Source organism: Peromyscus californicus, unplaced genomic scaffold, assembly GCF_007827085.1.
Source record: "Peromyscus californicus insignis strain IS unplaced genomic scaffold, ASM782708v3 Scaffold_1__1_contigs__length_55948999, whole genome shotgun sequence".
Classification (NCBI taxonomy): Eukaryota; Metazoa; Chordata; class Mammalia; order Rodentia; family Cricetidae; genus Peromyscus; species Peromyscus californicus.
Window position 1 is genome coordinate 44,685,668 of NW_026294492.1, and position 18,990 is coordinate 44,704,657.

Here is an 18,990-nt window from a genome sequence, read left to right on the forward strand (position 1 = left end):
TTCCTTCCTTCCTTCCTTCCTTCCTTCCTTCCTTCCTTCCTTCCTTCTTTCCTTCCTTCTTTCCTTCTCTTTCCTTCTTTCTTTCCTTTCCTTCCTTCCTTCCTTTCGTTTTTTCTTTCTTTTTTTCTTTCTTTCTGAATTTTTTCAAGGCAGGGTTTCTCTTTGTAGCCCTAGCTGGGCTAAACTCAGAGATACACCTGTGTCTGCCTCCAAGTGCTTGGATTAAAGTGTGTGCCACCAGCCCCACTCTTCTGTCCTCTGAGGGCACCAGTTATGCAAAAGGAAGCCTGTCTGGGCTATATTTTAGATGCTTTCTCAGGAAAAAAAGAAAAGAATAAAGGAGCCAGACACAGCGTCCCAAGTATGCCATCCCAACATTTGGGATTCTGAGGCAAGAGGATTGTTCGCAATAGAGGCCACCTGGACTACATAGTGAGGTCCAAAGCACTCTGGGCTAAAGCTTGGGAGTCTGTCTCAGAATAAAAGAAAGGCGGGAGATAGGAGGCAAGGCAGTACATTCTTGTAATCCCAACACTCAAGAGACAGAAGCAGAAATATCAGAAGTGTGAGGTTATCCTTAGCTAGCTCCTTAGTGAGTTCCAGGTTACTCTGGACCAAAGGAGACCCTGCTTCAGAACAAAGAAACAGATAAAAAAGGGCTCAATGGGCTCACCTCTCTAAGGATATTCATAGTTGCTACAGGTAAAGAGAGGTGTTTTGTTCAGTGGTACAGACACTGTAAATTGCCCATCCTCTAATAAATGGCTCTTCATCTATGATCCTCTAAGTATACCTAATTAAACTCAGTGGGGGAGGAGGGAAGACATGAGCAAAGGATATATAGGTTAGAGAAGAGCTTTGCCTTCTATTCAAACTCCATACCTGCAAAACAAACAAAAGCTCAAACATTTGTGGCAGTGATATGATTTGGTGGGAGATGTCACTTGCCACCCAGCCTGATGACCTGATTTTAATCCCCAGGACTCCCAGGTAAAAAGAGAGAGAACTGACTCCCAAACGTTGTCCTCTGATATGAACATAATGGGTGTGGTGTTGTGTTCCCCATAAATAAACAAAATTTTGAAGCAGCGTCTCTATATGTAGCCCTGGCTGTCCTGAAACTCGCTATATATATACCAGGCTGGCCTAGAATTTATAGAAATCCTCCAGCCTCTACCTCCCAAGTGCTGGGATTAAAGATGTGCACCATTATGCTTCGTGGAAAAAGAAGTGTTTTTTAAGGTCTGAAAGTAGAAGAGAGACAACGTGGAAAGAGGAAGGGGTCAGTGAGAGTGGGAGGAGGCATGATAGAGCAATGGGGTGAATATGATCATTCACATATATGAACATGCCATAGTCAAACCCATTTATGGTCTGCATAGTGAGTTCCAGGCGACCAAGGCTATATAATAGATATCTCAGACAGAGAAGATTGAGGAGAGGAAGAAGGAGAGCGTGATTGAGGATGTGTTGCCATATCTGTAATTCTAGGACTTAAAAGGCTAGGGCATAAGGATCAGGAGTTCAAAGCCAGTCTGGGCTTCATGAGACTTTGTCTCAGGATCCTTTAAAAATGGGCCGGAGAGATGGGTCAGGGATTTGTAGCAGGCTTTCTTGGACCTCCAGCCGCCAAAACATGACACAGAGACTTATTAATTATGAATGCTCGGCCTTACTTAGGCTTGTTTCTTTAGCTAGCTCTTTTTCTTCTTTACTTAAATTAACTCGTTTCTACTAATCTATGTGCTTCTCTGAGGCTTGTTTACCTCATCCTGCTTTCCTGCTTCCTCTGTGGCTGGTTGGTCCCTGGCTGGCTGACTGGCTCCCCTTTTGCTCTGCCCGCCAGTCCCACCTATCCCTCCTCTGCCTAGTTATTGGCCATTCAGCTTTTTATTAGACCAATCAGTTGCCTCAGGCAGGCAAGGTGAAACAGTAACACATCTTTACATAGTTAAACAAATGCACCATTAACAAATGCAACACATCTTTACATAGTTAAACAATTACTCTATTCCACAACAGTAATTAAGACTACTATTGCTCTTCCAGAGGACCTGACTTCCTGCATCCATAAGCAGGTGGCTCACTACTTGTAACTCCAGTTACAAATCCAGTTACAGTTAACTCTAGGCAAATCTCTGAGTTTGAGGCCAACCTAGTCTACAGAGTGAGGTCCAGGACAGCCAGGGTTACACAGAGAAATCCTGTCCCAAATAACCAAAACAAAACAAAACTGGTTTTCAGTATCAGCAACTTTAAAAAAATGAACTATTGATGCACCTGACAGCAAGAATGAATTACAGAATAATCATGCTGAGTGAACGAAACCAGCCAAAAACAGAATATATCCTATGTGATTTCATTTTTAGAACATTCTAGGAAATGCAAACTACAGAGTGCATACAATCATTTGAAGTACAGAAAGGAAGGAACCAGTGGCACAGGTTCCCAAGCAACAAGAAAAATCTTTTGGGTGTAGTTGATGTATCTATTATCTTAATTATGATAATGATTTCAAAAGGAATACATGCATCAACACTTATTAAGTTCTAAGCTAGAAATGCCCATGGATTATGGCATGTATATTATGCTTCAATAAAACTGTCCCAAAAATTTTCTCCCTATCTGTAAAATAAAAATGTTTACACATATAAAAATACTTTGAAGGGTGGCCTGGAGAGATGGCTCCATGGTTAAGAACACTGGCTGCTTTTCCAGAGGACCTGAGTTCAATTCCCATCAGCTACATAACAACTCACAACCAGCTATAACTCCAGTCCCGGGGGTCTGACACCTTCTGGATTCCATAGTCACAAGGCATGCACATGGTGCACATACATACAAGCAGGCAAAACACCCATACAAGCCAGGAATGGTGAATCATGCTTTATTCCCAACACTCCAGAGGCAGAGGCAGGCAGAGCTCTGTGTATTCAAGGCCAGCCTTGGCTATATAGCAAGTTTTAGGTCAGATCCTGTTTCAAAAATAAAAAATCAAACCACCCATACACATGAAATAAATAAAACAACAGCTTCAATGTGATCACGAATAAATCTTTTTAAATTTTAATTTATTTTATATGTATGAGTATTTTGTCTGCCTCTATGTCTGTGCACCATATGCATGCCAGTTGCCCACTGATGCCAGATGACTGCATTGGATCCCCTGGAACTGGAGTTACAGATGGTTGTGAGCTGCCATGTGGGTGCTGCCCACCAAACTTGGGTCCTCTGGAAGAACAGCCAGTGCTCTTAACTACTGTCCCAGCTCTCCAGCTCCAAGAGTAAATCTTTTCTGAAGACAGAATCATGAAGCCTCGGATGACCTTGAGCTCACTGTGTAGTGAGGGTAACTTGAACTTCTGCTTTTCCTGTCTCTACCCTCCCATTGCTGGGGTTACAGGGATATGTCACCATGCCTGGTTTTATAAAATTCTGGGGATTAAAACCAGGGCTTTGTACATGCCAGGCAAGTATTTTACCAATTGAAATCTTCAAGCCAAAATATTCTTGAATAATGTTCTATAGACATATTATTAGAAAATAGACTCTTTATAAGTTATGCATTTTATACGCTAGGGTTTTGTGATATGTAAACCTATTCTTCATGCAAAGCTATATCTCACAAAACAACAGGCATTATTTAGTTTTAATCCTTTTTTTTTTTTTTTTTTGGCTTTCAAGACAGGGATTCTCTGTGTTGCCCTGGCTGTCCTGGAACTCACCCTGTAGATCAGACTGGCCTCAAACTCAAATCCACCTGCCTCTGCCTCCGAATGCTGAGATGAAAGGCATTAGCTACTTTTAACTTTTTAATCACATATATTTATTTTGTGTATGCCACTGTGTACATGTGAAAGTCCTAGGATAACCTGTGTAAGTCAGTTCCCTCCTTCCACCATGTGGGTTCTAAGGACCAATTCAGGCCATCATGCTTAGCAGCATGTGACTTTATCCACTGAACCTCTTCACCAGACCATGACACTCATAAAAACAAACAAACAAACAAAACCTCAGTGGCCATAACTGGAAAGTATGAGGTTCAAATCTTGGTTTTTGAAAGCTGTGTAATTCTGCTTAAGTGCTTGGATTTCTCTATGTTCTTCACAAATATGCAAGTATTCCTCTTCCTTACTTATTATAGGAGCATGGGTGATTCAAAGGCAGCTGCATCACTCAAAAGCCCACCCTAGTATGGGTGACAACTCACAAAAGCTACACACCTAGAGGTCCCTACAAAGTTTGTAGGCAGTTCTGTTGGTTGGGGAGATTCTGCTCTTCAGCAACTGTTAGTGTTGTACAGCCTTTCCTAAATATAACCTTGTCCAGGAAACTTATAGATTTTATAAGTTTCAGGAGTTTCTTGAGATTGGTGAGTTTTGTTTACTTCTTGAGCTTTGTTGTTTATTTTACTTCAGGAATTTAGAAAGCTTCCTTCCAAGAGGAAACTTTTCAATTCACAGCAAATAGCTATACAACATCTGGTTCACCTGTTTCCCTCAGTTCCTTCACCTAGTTATCTCTCAGGAGTGCAAAAATCTTTGAGGTCTCTTCTCCAGGAAACTTTACATGATGGGTTGGATATGTTTTCTTTCTTTTCTTTTCTTTTTGTTTATTTATTTGTTGCTATGTTTTTTGAGACAGGTTTCTCTGTGTAGCTCTGCCTGTCCTGGAACTTGCTCTGTAGACCAGGCTGGCCTCTCCTGGGATTAAAGACATGCACCACTACTGTCCAGCTTGCTTTTTCTAATGCATTTCTTCTGTGATATCTTTCTTCATCCAGGATTCAACTTATGTACTTTAAAAAAAAAAAATCCTACTTTGGGGCTGAGGATATAGCTAAATAAGTAAAGTACTTGGTGCATAAGCACAAAGTCCCAAGTTCCAATCCCAAGCATCCACATAAAAAGACACATCAGAGCTGGGGAGGAAGAAACAAGAGGATCCCTGGGACTGGCTGGCCAGCCAGGCTCTCCAAATCAGTGACCTCCAGGATTGAGTAAAAGAGCCTATCTCAAAAAAAGGTGGAGAGTTCCTGCAAGCAACACCCAAGGTTGACCTGTGGCCTCCACGCGCGCGCGCGCGCGCGCGCGCGCGCGCGCGCACACACACACACACACACACACACACACACACACACACAAATGTACACAAGCTTTGTAGGTACCTCTAGGTGTGTAGCTTTTGTGAGTTGTCACCCATACTAGGGTGGGCTTTTGAGTGATGCAGCTGCCTTTGAATCACCCATGCTCCTATAAGTAACTCAATAAACTCACATTCACTAACTCAAATTTGCTATGTACCAAAGGGTGCCCTTGAACTTATCATCCTCCCGCCTCCATCTAGAGTGCTGGAATTATAGGCATGTACACACGCATGCACATACTTGTACCCACACATACATAAATGTGAGTGAACACATACACATAACATCTTTTATATTTAAAAATAAAAGATTCATCATTAATGGTGCCAATAGGAGCAAAGGGCCATCATAACGCCTCCTAATATCAGCCACTGAAAAGGATGTGGTATCATTTCCAAAAATTAATCACAAAATACTGCAAGGGAAGAACCACCAAAAATACGTACAGCAATAGATGGTCTCCAAATAACTGGTGTGCATCTGCCAAAACTGTCAACACTTGAAGGACAATGGAGGTGCAAAGGGCATTACCAAAAAATTCAGCTCATGCTCCATAGGATGGGCTCCCCATGAGACAAAACTTACAGTTACAAAGGATATGACTGGACCGTGGATGAAAATGGAATATGGACTGTAGATTAGATAACAGGACTAGGTCAGGGTTACACTTCCTGCATCTGCTGACCGTAAGGTAATTACATTAAGAACAGTCCTGGGGGTTGGGGATTTAGCTTAGTGGTAGAGCGATTGCCTAGCAAGCACAAGGCCCTGGGTTTGGTCCTCAGCTCTGAAAAAAAACAAAACAAAACAAAAAAAACAGTCCTGTTCTTAGGAAAGGCCAAGGGCAGAAGGAACACATTCTGTGTGTAACGTGCCTTCAAGTAGTTTAGAACAAAATGTGAATGGCAAATTGACAGTATCATGATGAGCATAGCTGCCCTCCAGAACAGAATGTGCATATGTGAAAGTATACTTTGTCTCTCTCCACCTGTGTGGTATATGTGTGTGCCTGGGAGGGTGGGAGAATGAAGTGAACATAAAGCCTTGTGCTTAGAAAAGCACATACCACCCAGCCCATTTCCATATCTCTTTGCATTTTGTATATGTATGTGTGTATGTGTATTTGTACAGCTTGTGATGTGCATTTCTATGTACATATAGCTCTTTCCATATAAATGTGTGTGTTATATATATGGGTATATTAGTAATATATATATTTACATATAGTTATCCTTTTGTAAGTGTGTAGGGAAACAGGTTTTTTTTTTTCATTTATGCCTATATGTAAGCATTTCATTGTTTTGGTTTTATAATTCATTTTAAGATTTGTTTGGGGTTTTTGTTGTTGTTGTTGATTTGTTTGTTTGTTTGTTTGTTTGAGGCAGAATCTCATTATGCAGCTCTGGCTTTCTGGGAACTCACTACATAGACCAGGCTGGCCTCAAACTCACAGAGATCTCCCTGCCTCTGCCTCCCACATGGTGATTAAAGGCATGTGCCATGATGCCTGGCTTTAAGATTTATTTTTAATTACATGTATGTGTTAATGGTAGATACGTGCACAGACATACAGGTGCCTTCAAAGGCCAGAAGAGGGTATCCAATCCCCTGGATTTGGAGTTACAGGAGTTGTGAGCCACCTAATATGGGTGCTGCAAACTGAACCCAGGTTCTCTGCAAGAACAGTGTGTACTTGTAACCACTCAGCCATCCCTTCAGCTCTGATTTGTTTATTTTATTTGAGACAGGATCTCATGTAACCCAAACTGGACTCAAGCTTGCTATGTAACTGAGGATGGCCTTGAATTTCTGATCCTCCTCCTGCCTCTATCTCAAAAGTGCTGGGAGCCGGGCGGTGGTGGCGCACGCCTTTAATCCCAGCACTTGGGAGGCAGAGCCAGGCGGATCTCTGTGAGTTCGAGGCCAGCCTGGTCTCCAAAGCGAGTTCCAGGAAAGGCGCAAAGCTACACAGAGAAACCCTGTCTCGGAAAAAAAAAAAAAAAAAGTGCTGGGATTACAAGTACACCACCATATCCAGTTTATGCAGTGCTGGTGATCAAATTCTACCCACTGAACTACATACACAGATCTGTTTTACACATTTGTGTGAATATTACATATTTATATGTTTGTATATGCTTTCTATATAAATGTTTTTTTTTAAATCAATCACTGTATCCATTTGGCCATACAGTTGGTTAAATGTGGTTCTTTCTATATGTATATGTGCATGTATTATGTGCGGATGTCTCTGTGTATTAATGGTTATATATGTGTGTGTGTTATATGCATATGTATTTCTATATTTGTTTGTATGTCTTGTCATGTATTATACTTATCTACATACAGATATATATATATATATATAGCATATATATAAATATACATATATAATGTGGAAGCAGGAGGATCAGGGGTTCAAAGCCATTCTATGCTACATAGAGAGCTGAAGGCCACCCTGTAGTACACGAAAGCAGTGTACACATCTTAAATGTGTTTGTGTTTATATACCACTTCTCTCTATTTGTGTACGTTATATATACATAGGAAACTCGGGGTTTTGTGCATAATAGATAAGTACTTTACCAAACTATTGGTAAAGCCCATGCCTAACTTTCGTAAACTGTTTGTTTATTTGGGGGATTGAGGCTTGAGCCTTGAGTCTCAGGACTGGTAAACAACCACTATACTACTGAGCTACATTCCCAGACCACTTTTTTTTTTTTTTTTTGGTTTTTGGAGACAGGGTTTCTCTGTGAAGCTTTGCGCCTTTCCTGGAACTCACTTGGTAGCCCAGACCACTTTTTTGTTTTGAGACAGGATCTAAGTTGCTATGCTGTTTTGAATATGAATAGCCCCCATTGGCTCATATAATTGAATACTTAGTCACCAGGGAGTAGAATTCTTTGAAAGGATTAGAAGGTTTAGAAGGTGTGGTCTTGCTGAAGGAATGTGCCACTGGGGGTGGGTTTTGAGGTTTCAAAAGCCCAGGCCCACCCCCTCCCTTCTGTTTGTGGATCAAGATGTAGTTCCCAGCTACCTCTCCAGCACCTTGGCTCCTGCCATGCTCCCTGCCACGATGATAATGGACTAAGTGTCTGAAACTGTAATCAAGTCCCCAGTTAAACACTTTCTTTGAGTTGTCCATGGTATCTCTTCACAGCAATAAAACAGTGACTAAGACAGTTGCCCAGGCTGGCCACAACTCACTCTGTATGCTGGGCAGAACTTGCATTTATTTTATGGTCACCCTACCTCAGACTTTCAGACTGCTAGGGCATGCTAGAGCCAGCTTGGCCCACCTATGAACTTTTTAAAAAAGACTTATAGCACTGGCTGTCCTGAAACTCTCTGTAGACCAAACCGACCTTGAACTCATAGAGGTCCTCTTGCCTCTGTCTCCTGAGTGCTGGGATTAAAGGCATGGCTTTAATCCACCATGGCGACCCCTTTTTTTTAATTTTTATTTTTCTTATTTTTTGCTATAACAACTTTAAAGTACAAATTTTTTGTTTTTTGTTTTTTTTTTAACCTACTTACAATGGAGTCATATCCTGAGAAATCTATTGCTGTGGCTGGAAAGTGGCTTGAGTGTGTCCCCAAGGGTTCATATGTTGAATTTAATTCTCATAATAGTAATACTGAGGTGTTGACTGAAAACTTTTTTTTCTCGAGACAAGATCTTATGTAGTAGAGGCTGATCTTAAATTTGCTGTGTGTTTGAGGATGACCTTGGACTCCTGATCTTCCTACTTAAGCCTAAAAGAACTCACCTCCTGAGTTCTGGGACAACAGGCATGTATTACTGCACCTGGTTTTATGCAGTGCTGGCAATCAAACCTAAGGCTTTGTGCATACTACTCAAGCACTCAGCTAGCAGAGCCATAGCCCCACTCCTGAGTGTAGACATGTAAACCAATCTCAGTATGGAGAGATGAGGCCTCTGCGGGGGATGATTAGGATTAGATAAGGCCATCGGGTAGAATCCTTGTGGCTGGTAACTTGTGACTGAGAAGTAAGACCAAAGGATGTGTACACCTATGCATGCTACCTTATCTTAGGCAAAACCTTGAGGCAGGCAAGGCCCTCCATCTTGGACCAGAACCCTGAGTCAAAATAAATTTCTTTTCTTTATAAAGGCCAAAAATGCAACCTCTGATGTTATTTGTAGTAGTGTAAAATATACATATCCTGAACTGAAAAGAAGTTAAATGAAACATGAAGGGCTGAAAAGATGGCTCAGTAAAGGAATTTGGCACCAAGCCTCACAGCTTGAGTTTGATCCCCAAGATCCACACAGTAGAAGGACAGAATCAACTCCCATAGGTTGCTTTCTGATCTTCACAGGACACACATACACAAAAAATAAATAAATAAATATAATTTTAAAATGTTTTTCATTTTATGTGTATGGATGATTTGCCTGCATGTATGTCTGTGTATCATATGCCTGGAACCCAGGAAGGTCAGAAGAGGGTGTTGGATCCCCTGGAATTTTAGTTAAACATGGTTGTGAGCCATCATATGGGTGCTGGGAATTGAACTTGGGACATCTGGAAGAACAGCCAGTGTTCATAACGTCTGAGCCATCTCTCCAGCCCCAAATGTAAATTTTTTTTTTTTTTTTTTTTTTTTTTGGTTTTTCGAGACAGGGTTTCTCTGTGTAGCTTTGCGCCTGTCCTGGAACTCACTTGGTAGCCCAGGCTGGCCTCGAACTCACAGAGATCCACCTGGCTCTGCCTCCCGAGTGCTGGGATTTAAGGCGTGCGCCACCACCGCCCGGCCCAAATGTAAATTTTTTAAAAGAATATATTGAAGAGCTAGCAAGATAGCTTAGCAGTTAAAGGTAATTGCCACCAAGCTAAAAGTTAAAGTTAAAGGTAATTGCCACCTGAATTCCATCTCCTTCAACATGGTAGAAGGAAAAAACCAATTCCCACATGTTGTTCTCTGATCTCCACTCTTAGGATGCAGCACATGAACATTGTTGCCACCCTCACAAAGTAAGCATAAAATTTTTTAATGAATTTAAGAGGCTGGGGATGTGGCTCAGTTAGCAGAATATTCACTTAGCAAGCACAAAGCTCTGGGTTCAGTCCAGCACTACATAAAGCCAGGTGCTGGATTGCGTGCCAGCCATCCCAGCACTCTGAAGGTGAAGGCAGGAAGATCAAGAATTAAAGGTCATCCTCAGCTATAAAACAAGTCAAAGGCCAGCCTAGACTACATGATAATATCCTTTAAAAATACAGTTAAATGGCTGGAGAAATACTCAAAGGTTAAGAACACTGGGTACTCTTCCAGATGATTTGGGTTCACTTTCCAGCACCTACATGATAGTCTGTAACTCCAACTCCAGGTGATCCATTGCTCTCTCCTGGCCTCCAAGGGCACTATGTGCATGTGCACAGATATGTGCAGGCTAAATGCACATACACATAAAATAAACCAATAAAGTTTTTAAAATATATTTAATACTCCCAATACATCCATCAAAAAGTAAAAGTAAAACTTAATGCCCTTTAAGTTGGACCATTATAAACTGAAGACTATCTGTATATAATTAAGCAGCAGTAAATACATCCACTAGTTGTGCAACTTTTTCAAAGACTCCAAAGCAAAACCCTGAGCAGTCACTTCTCATTCACCTTTTAAGAGTTCATTGTGAGAGCAGAAGAAATGGTCATTGGTAGCACAAGAGCCAGGTATCGGGGTGAACTCTGTAAGATCAGAGAAGCAGAACAAGCCATAGCTAACCTCACTTCGCCAACTTCTCAGCTGATCCTGTTTCCTCAAACTGGAAGCCTCTGAGTCCTCATCTGGAATGAATCTCTACTGAACTGCTGCTAAAAGCCTAAAAGCTTAACAAGCCTAGTTCCTGGTCCTCACAGCTTATATACCTTCCTGCTCCCTGCCCTCACTTCCTGAGATTAAAGGCATGTGTCACCATGCCTGGCTGTTTCCAGTGTGGCTTTGAACTCACAGAGATCCGAATGGATCTCTGCCTCTGAAATGCTAGGACTAAAGGTGTGTATGCCACCATTTTCTGGCCTCTATGTCTGTCTAGTGGCTGTTCTGTTCTCTGACCCCAGATAAGTTTATTAGTGTGCACAATATATTGGGAGACACAATATCACCACAGTCATTGGTTAAAAGCACTGCCTGCTCTCACAGAGGACCCAGGTTTGGCTCCCAGCATTCACATGGTAGCTCACAACTGTCTTAACTTTAGTTCCAAAGGATCTAACCTCTCTTCTGGCCTCAGTAGACACTGGACACACACATGGTGCAGATACAACCATACATGGAAATACTCATACACATAAAAATAAAAACAAATCCATAAAAATTTCATTGTGGCAAAAAATGCATGAGAGGTTTGAGATAGGACCTCATGTAGCCCAGCCTAAACTCTCCATATAGCTAAGGATGACTCCTGATGGGTCTGCCACCACCTCTCAAGTGCTGAGATTTCAGGAGTGCACCACGACACTGAGTAGTAGGTTTTTTTTCTTTGTTTTCTTTCCTTTTTTTATGAAGTGCTGGGGATTGAACCCATCATTTTGTGCATACTTAGCAAGCATTCTGCCAATCGAGCTAGACCTCCACCCCACCATATAATTACTTATTACCAACCTCATGTCCTGGTTTCATTTCTGGTTGCTGAGATAAAATACCCTGACAAAAGCAACTTCTTCTTCTTTGTTTTTGTTTTTGTTTTTGGAGACAGGGTTTCTCTGTGTATTTTTGGTGCCTGTCCTGGATCTTGCTCTGTAGACCAGGCTGGCCTCAAACTTGCAGAGATCCACCTGGCTCTTGCCTCCTGAGTGCTGGGATCAGAGGCGTCACCACTGCTGCCCAGCCTGGACAAAAGCAGCTTTAAGGAAGAATGGGCTTATTTAGGTTCATGTGAGGAAATCAAGACAGGGATTTGAAGCAGTCAGTCACATCCACAGTTAAAAAGCTCATAGTTCAATGGTCAAGAGGAGAGAAAAAAGTGAATACATACACGTGTAGCTGTTCAGCTCATTTCTCCATGTTTTTTTTTAATTTCATTGGATTATTTTTGTTGTTGTTTTAAGACAGAGTCTTACTGTGTATCCTTGACTCTTCTAAAATTCCCTATGTAAGCTAGGCTGACCCAGAGTTCATAGAGATCTGCTCTGCCTCCCGAATATAAGGATCAAAGAAAGCAAGTACCACCACACCTGGTTTATGTTCTTCACTTTTATACAGCCCAAGATTTCCCACCTATGGACTGAGGCCACCCTCAGTGGGCTGTTTCTTCCCACAGCAATTAGCATAATCAAGACAATCTCCCACAGACATGCCCACAGACCAACCTGACCTACATCTAGACAATTTCTCATAGAGACTTTCTTCCCAGGCGATTCTAGATTGTACCAAGTTGACAATAAAAATTAACCTCAGAAAGCCACACAACTCATCATTTCTGAAATGTCCTATTGGTTATCTCATAGAAGGGATTCAATTAGGATGTAAATATCAGGAAATGAGAACCACTATTTATAATTGGTATTTTTGCAGTACTGGGGATGAAACCCAGAGTCTTACTTACATGTGCTAGGCAAGTAGACTACCCCTGAGCTCCACTCCCAGCTTGAATTATGTATATTTAGTAATGGCAACTTATTGTGGCTGCTAATAGCACAGCTGTGAGTCACACAGCCAGACTTCAAATCCTAGCTCTGTCTAGACAATTGTGTGAAGCGGGACATATACGCAGCCTCTCTTTCATCCTGTTGTCATCTGTAAAGTCAAATAATTATAACAGCTGCCTCCCATGGAGCTGTTGCTAGGATGAAATGAATATATAATCACTTGAGTATATGAAATACACAGCAGGTCTCGGCTGCTGTTTTTGTTATAAACATCCCTTGCACCAGAAGATCAGTCCATTTCTTCCTAACCTTTCCTCCAGAAGTCTCCATGATCAGAGGTGGGAAAACAGCATTCATGACACCATGTCCTTTCTGGGGTTGACGTCTTTTGAAGGCTGGAATTATTCTCCTTCATTCTGCTGCTACATTCTAGCAACAAAAGACACTTACCTGTTTCCTTTCCTGATGACAGATCAGTCTCTGGGCTTTTCTTTTCTCTCTGCCTCCCTCTTTTCCTCCTTCCCTCCTTTCCTTCCCTCCTTCCTGTTAGTATTGGAAATAAAACCTAGGGTCTTGTGCACAGCAAAGAAATGCTCTACCGTTGAACTTTATTTCCAACTTTTTTTTTTTAATCTCACACAGCTCAGCCTCAAACTGACCATGTAGCTATGGATGACTTCGAACTCCTGATACTCATGCCTATATAACTTAAGTGCCAGGATCATAGGCATGTACCACGATGCCCAGTTTATCTGGTACTAGGAATGGAATCCAGGGCTTCATGTATGTTGAGTTTCTATCAACTGAGCTCCATCCTCAGACCACCTATTTTTTTTGTTTGTTTTGTTTTCTTTTTTCTTTTTTTTTTTTTTACCCTCCATCCCCTCCTCCTGCTCCACTCACATCTTGTTGTTTTCATTTTTTTTGCATTTGGTGGAGGGGTTGTGTGTGTGTTTAAAACATAAATTTAATGTTGTTTTGTGTGTCTGTGTGTGTCTCTGTGTTTGTATCTGTGTGTGTCTGTATGTATCTCTGTGTGTGTATGCGTGTGTCTGTGTATGCATGTGTCTATGTGTGTGTGTTCGAGTGTATGTGTGTCTGTGTGCTTGTGTGTGTGTGTGAGAGAGAGAGAGAGACAGACAGACAGACAGACAGAGGGTAGGGAGTGTCCATTATCTATGTGTGGAGGTCAAAGGACAGCGTTGTGGAATAAATTATTGCCTTTCCATTTTACACAGGGCACTGGGATCAAAATCAGGTTGCCAGGCTTATGAGGCAAGTACTTTCACCAGCCTGACCTTGAATTCCTGATCCTCCTGCTTCCATCTCCCAAGTGTTAGGGTTATAGGTTGTAGCACCTCTTGGGTTTTGTGTGTACATGTTTGAATGTGTGTGGCTGCAAGTGTTTGTGTGGGGTGAGTGAATGTGTGTGTACATGCTTGTGGAGGCCAAAGGACGTTGTTGGATATCTTTCTAGCTCTTCCTCTACCTTGCATCTTGAGGCAGGGCCTCTCAATTGGACTTAGAGCTAGTCAATTAGGCTAGTCTGACTAGTTAGCTTGCTCTGCAGATCCTCTGTCTCTGCCTCTTGAGAGCCAGGTTACAAGCAGGGCACATGCCAGCTCTGCATTTACTTGGGGGCTGGGGTTCCAAACTTTGATCCTTATACTTGTGTAGCAAGTGCTTTACCTACTGATTCATCTCCTCAGCCCCTGGTTTTTCTTTTTAAAACAGGCTCCCATATGTCAACCAAATATAAGTTGGCCTTATACCTAACTATGTAACCTAGGCCAGCCTTGAATTTTCGATCCTCTTGCCTAAATCTCCTAAATTCTGGGCTTACAATGTCTTAGTTTTTTGTTTTTGTTTTTGTTTTTATGATGAAAGAAACTTAAGGGGGAAAGGATTTATTTCAGCTCAAGTTTAAGGTTGAAGTCCATCTTCTTGGGGGAAGTCACAACATCAGGCAGCTAGTCATACACTGTCCTCATCAAAGAAGCAAAGAAGCAGAGAGCAAGGGATGAAGCATGCTAGTGATGATCCTATTTTCTCCACTCTTCTATTTTTTTAGATTTATTTTATTAATGTACGAGTATTTATGTGTGTATGTATATGTATCATGTGCATGCCTGGTGCCTAAGGAAATCAGAAAAGGGTGTCAAATCCCCTATAATTGGAGTTAAAGAGGATTGGGAGCTGCCATGTAGGTGCTAGGAACTGAACCCTGTCCCTCTACAGGAGCAACAAGTGTTCTTACCTGTTGAGCCACCTCTCCAGCCTCATTCTCCACTCTTACACAGTCCAGGATTCCCTGTGTAGGGGATGTGCCACCCACAGTAGGTGGGTCTTCCTACCTTAACATAATCAAGATAACTACTCCCATCACTTCACAGATAATTCTAACTTTTGTCAAGCTGACAACTAATACTAATCATCACAAATGGTCTGTGCCACCTTTCTACAGCTATTGGTTGATTGGTTGAAGTACTATAGGTAAACTTAGGGTCTCATGCATGCTAGGCAAGTGCTCTACCACTAAGCTATGTCCCCAGTCCAACTATAGATGCCACATTTTTTTTAAGTGCTAGGCCTCACACAATTTAGGTAAGGGCACTAACATGAGCTGTATACTCAGCTTAGAGCCCAGAAACAAAGCTGGGAGTGTTTGAAGACCAGGACACGCACAATGATATGGCCCTAGCACACTGCCAGCACATAATAGGTGCTTACAGAGTGACTGCAATGGCTTGGTAAGAAGGAACATTCCAGAAAGAAGTTTTCAGGATAAAAGCCAGAGCCAGCTTCAGGTCCCAAGAGGACGGGAGTCTTTTGTAATGGTTGTACCCATCAGGTGCCTCCAAGAGTCTTCAGAGTGCTGTACTCTCTGAAGCATGGTACTGAAGAAGTCCGTGAAAAGTACATGGAGAAAAGACTATAGGATCAGAGGCTTGAGAGATGGCTCAGTGGATAAAGTACTTGTCCCACAAGTGCAAGGAATAAATTGATTCCCAGAACCTACATAAAAGCTGGGCAGACATGGTAATCTCAACACAATATTGGGAAATCCCTAGGGCAAGCTGGTGAGCTTCAGGTTCAAGAAGAAATCATGCCTTAATAAATAGAGAGCAATGAAGAAAAACACCATCAGTTTCACTCTTCCATACACATGTACACGCAAAGGCATGCTCACCTGCACATATGCATGCCCTTACATATGTTAACTTGAACACACACACACCACACAAAAAGACTGTCAGGTTAACAAAGTAGTTGCTTGTTTCCTTGATTTTTTTTTTAAACATTTATTTATTATGTACACAGTGTTCTGTCTGCATATATGACTGCAGATCAGAAGAGGGCACCAGATCTCATTACAGATGGTTGTGAGCCACCACGTGGTTGCTGGGAATTGAACTCAGGACCTTTGGAAGAGCAGCCAGTGCTCTAACTGCTGAGCCATCTCTCCAGCCCACCATTTCCTTGATTTTTTAAAAATATTTTATTTTTAAAGTTTTAAGATTTATTTTGTTTTATATGTATTAATATTTTTGTTTGCATGTATGTATGTGTTCTATGTGTGTGCTTGGTGTCCCTGGAGTTCCAAGAAGAGAGCACTGGATCCCCTGGAACTGGAGTTGCACATGGATGTGAGTCATCATGGGGTTGCTGGGACCCAAATCCAAGTCTTCTATCTACAAGAACGGCAAATTCTGTTCTAAGTTGCTCAGCTATCTCTCTAGCCCCCAAGATTTTATTTTATTTTTAATTATGTGTTATGTGTGTGTCTGTGTTTGGTTATGCGCACATGTGTGTAGGTGCCTGAGGAGGTCAGAAGATAGCATGGGGTCTTCTGAAACTGAAGTCTCAGACAGCTATGAGCCCAGTGTGTGTGCTAGGAAGCAAACTCATCCTCTGCTAGGGCAGTACATACTCTTAACCTCTAAGCCATCTATCCAATCCCTGTTTCTCCCCCTCCCCCCTCCTCTCTCTTTCTCTCTCCCTCTCTCTTTCTCCATTCTTTTACTTATATTGTGTATGCACGTGCCGCAGAAAACTTGGTGAGGTCAGAGGATAATTATTTTCTTTCTTTCTTTTTTTTTAGTTTTTCAAGACAGGGTTTCTCTGTGTAACAGCTCTAGCTGTCCTGGCTAGCTCTGTAGACAAGGCTGGCCTTGAACTCACAGAGATCTGCCTGCCCCTGCCTCCAGAGGGCTGGGATTAAAGGTGTGCACCCAGCCAGAGGATAGATAACTTTTGGGAGTCCTTTCTCTCCTTCCAGTATGTGGGTTCCAGGGACTGAACTCAGGTCATCAGACTTAGAAGCAAGCATCTTTACCCACTGAGTCATATGACCAGCCCCAGTTTTGTTTCTTGAGACAGATTCTCCTCATGTAGTTTAGGTGGACCTGAAATCCTGACCCTCTTGCTACTGTCCTCTACGTGCTGACAGACATGCACCACCACACCCAGGTTGGTGATTTTTCTCTTTATGGGCTGGCATGGAATAGCTATGTCCTGCTATTACAGAGGATGCCTGAGGTGGGCAGATGGTGGACGTGTGAATTCATTCCTTGCTGAGGTTTTTCTGCCTGCTCTTTCTGTCTGCCTGCCACTGCTGCTGTGATCAGTCACCCTGGCAAATGGCCCAGCTGGTCAAGTGTACAAGCAGTGGTGTACAAGCAGTGGCCTGCACGTCAGCCTTGGGGCATGCAGTTTCAGATTCCAGAGGTTTGCTGCTGGCTCCCAGCCCTGCTGACTCAACTTGGGGGTTTTTCAGTCAGTCTGCCCTAAGGGTCTTCCTGGCAGGCAGGTTTTCTGTGCCAGGTTCCTCTTCCTAGCAGGCTAGAGGAGAACTAGCAGGGAAGGAGCCGCCCATACAAACTTGTTGAATGAAAACTTAGCCATGCAGCAGGGAAAGGTATCAGCCTCACCCAGGTCCTCCTTTGTCTCAACCTTGCCCCCCTCTCCCCTGCTCAGTGCTAGGGTTTATCCACAAACTAAGGAACTCAGTGCAGGGCCTAGGCTGTGGAATGAGTGAATGAATGGATGAGTGTGGAAGGGAAGTCTTTCCTTGATACTCCCTAGGTTACTTGCCTTTTAATTTTTGTGTGTGTGTGACAATTTTTTAAATTGTGTGTGTGTAAGTGCTCAACGAGGTCAGAGTCATCATGTCACCTGGATGTCACAACAGGTGGTTGTAAGCTGTCGGACTTGGGTCCTCTGCAAGAGCCAGACGTGGTCTTAATTGCTAAGGCAGCTCTCTGGCTCCTCTTTGCTTTTTGGGTTTTTTTTTTTTTTTTAATGTTGTTGTTGTTGTTCTGTGACAAGGTCCTCCTTGCTGGCCTGGTACTTCACTGTGTAGACCAAGCTGGCTTCAAACTCACAGAGCTCCCTCCAACTGCTTCTGCTTCTGGGGTGCTGGGATTAAAAGTATACACCACTGTGAACTGTTTTTTGTTTTGTTTTGGTTTTTTGAGACAGGGTTTCTCTGTGTAGTTTTGGTGCCTGTCCTCTGCCTCCTGAGTACTGGGATTAAAGGCGTGTGCCCCTGCCGCAGCAGCCGCCGCCGCCGCCGCCGCCACCACCACCACCGCCCAGTTTGTTTTGTTTTTAGAAACAAGATCTTGCTGTTTCAACCTTGACTAGTCTGGAACTTACTAAACAGGCTAGCTCCTAGCTTACACTATTTTTCTGACTCTGTCTCCTGAGTGCTGGGATTACAGATGAGTGCCACAGATTTTGTTGATACTGTTGTTGTTTGGAGACCTGGTTCAGAGTAGCCCAGACTGACTTCAAACTCAATGTGTAGTTTAAGATGAATTGCACACCCTTCTGCTCCATGTCCCAGAGCTGGGATGACAGGCCTCGCCTCAGGCACGGTTCCTGCTTTAATGCAGTAAATTCCAGGACCCCTGTTGGTGGAGGGCAGGCAACTGCAGAAGGCCTAGAGTTGTAATCTGTACGATGTAGGTAGAAATCCCAGCAATAACAGCACTGACAATTTGGCCAGGAAGAGACAACTAATTGAACAAGGGCGTTAGTGACCCTCACAAAGACGTCTGCAACGACGAATCCTTGAGCCAGCCGGTAAGAGAGTTGGAGCACAGAGAGGTCTCTGGTGGAAGAGAGAGTCGGGGGCAGGGGTTCCAGCCTCGTCTGGAGATTGTAGATCTCAGGAAGCCTCCAAGCGGCGGGGGCAAGGTTCGGTAACTCCCCCCACTT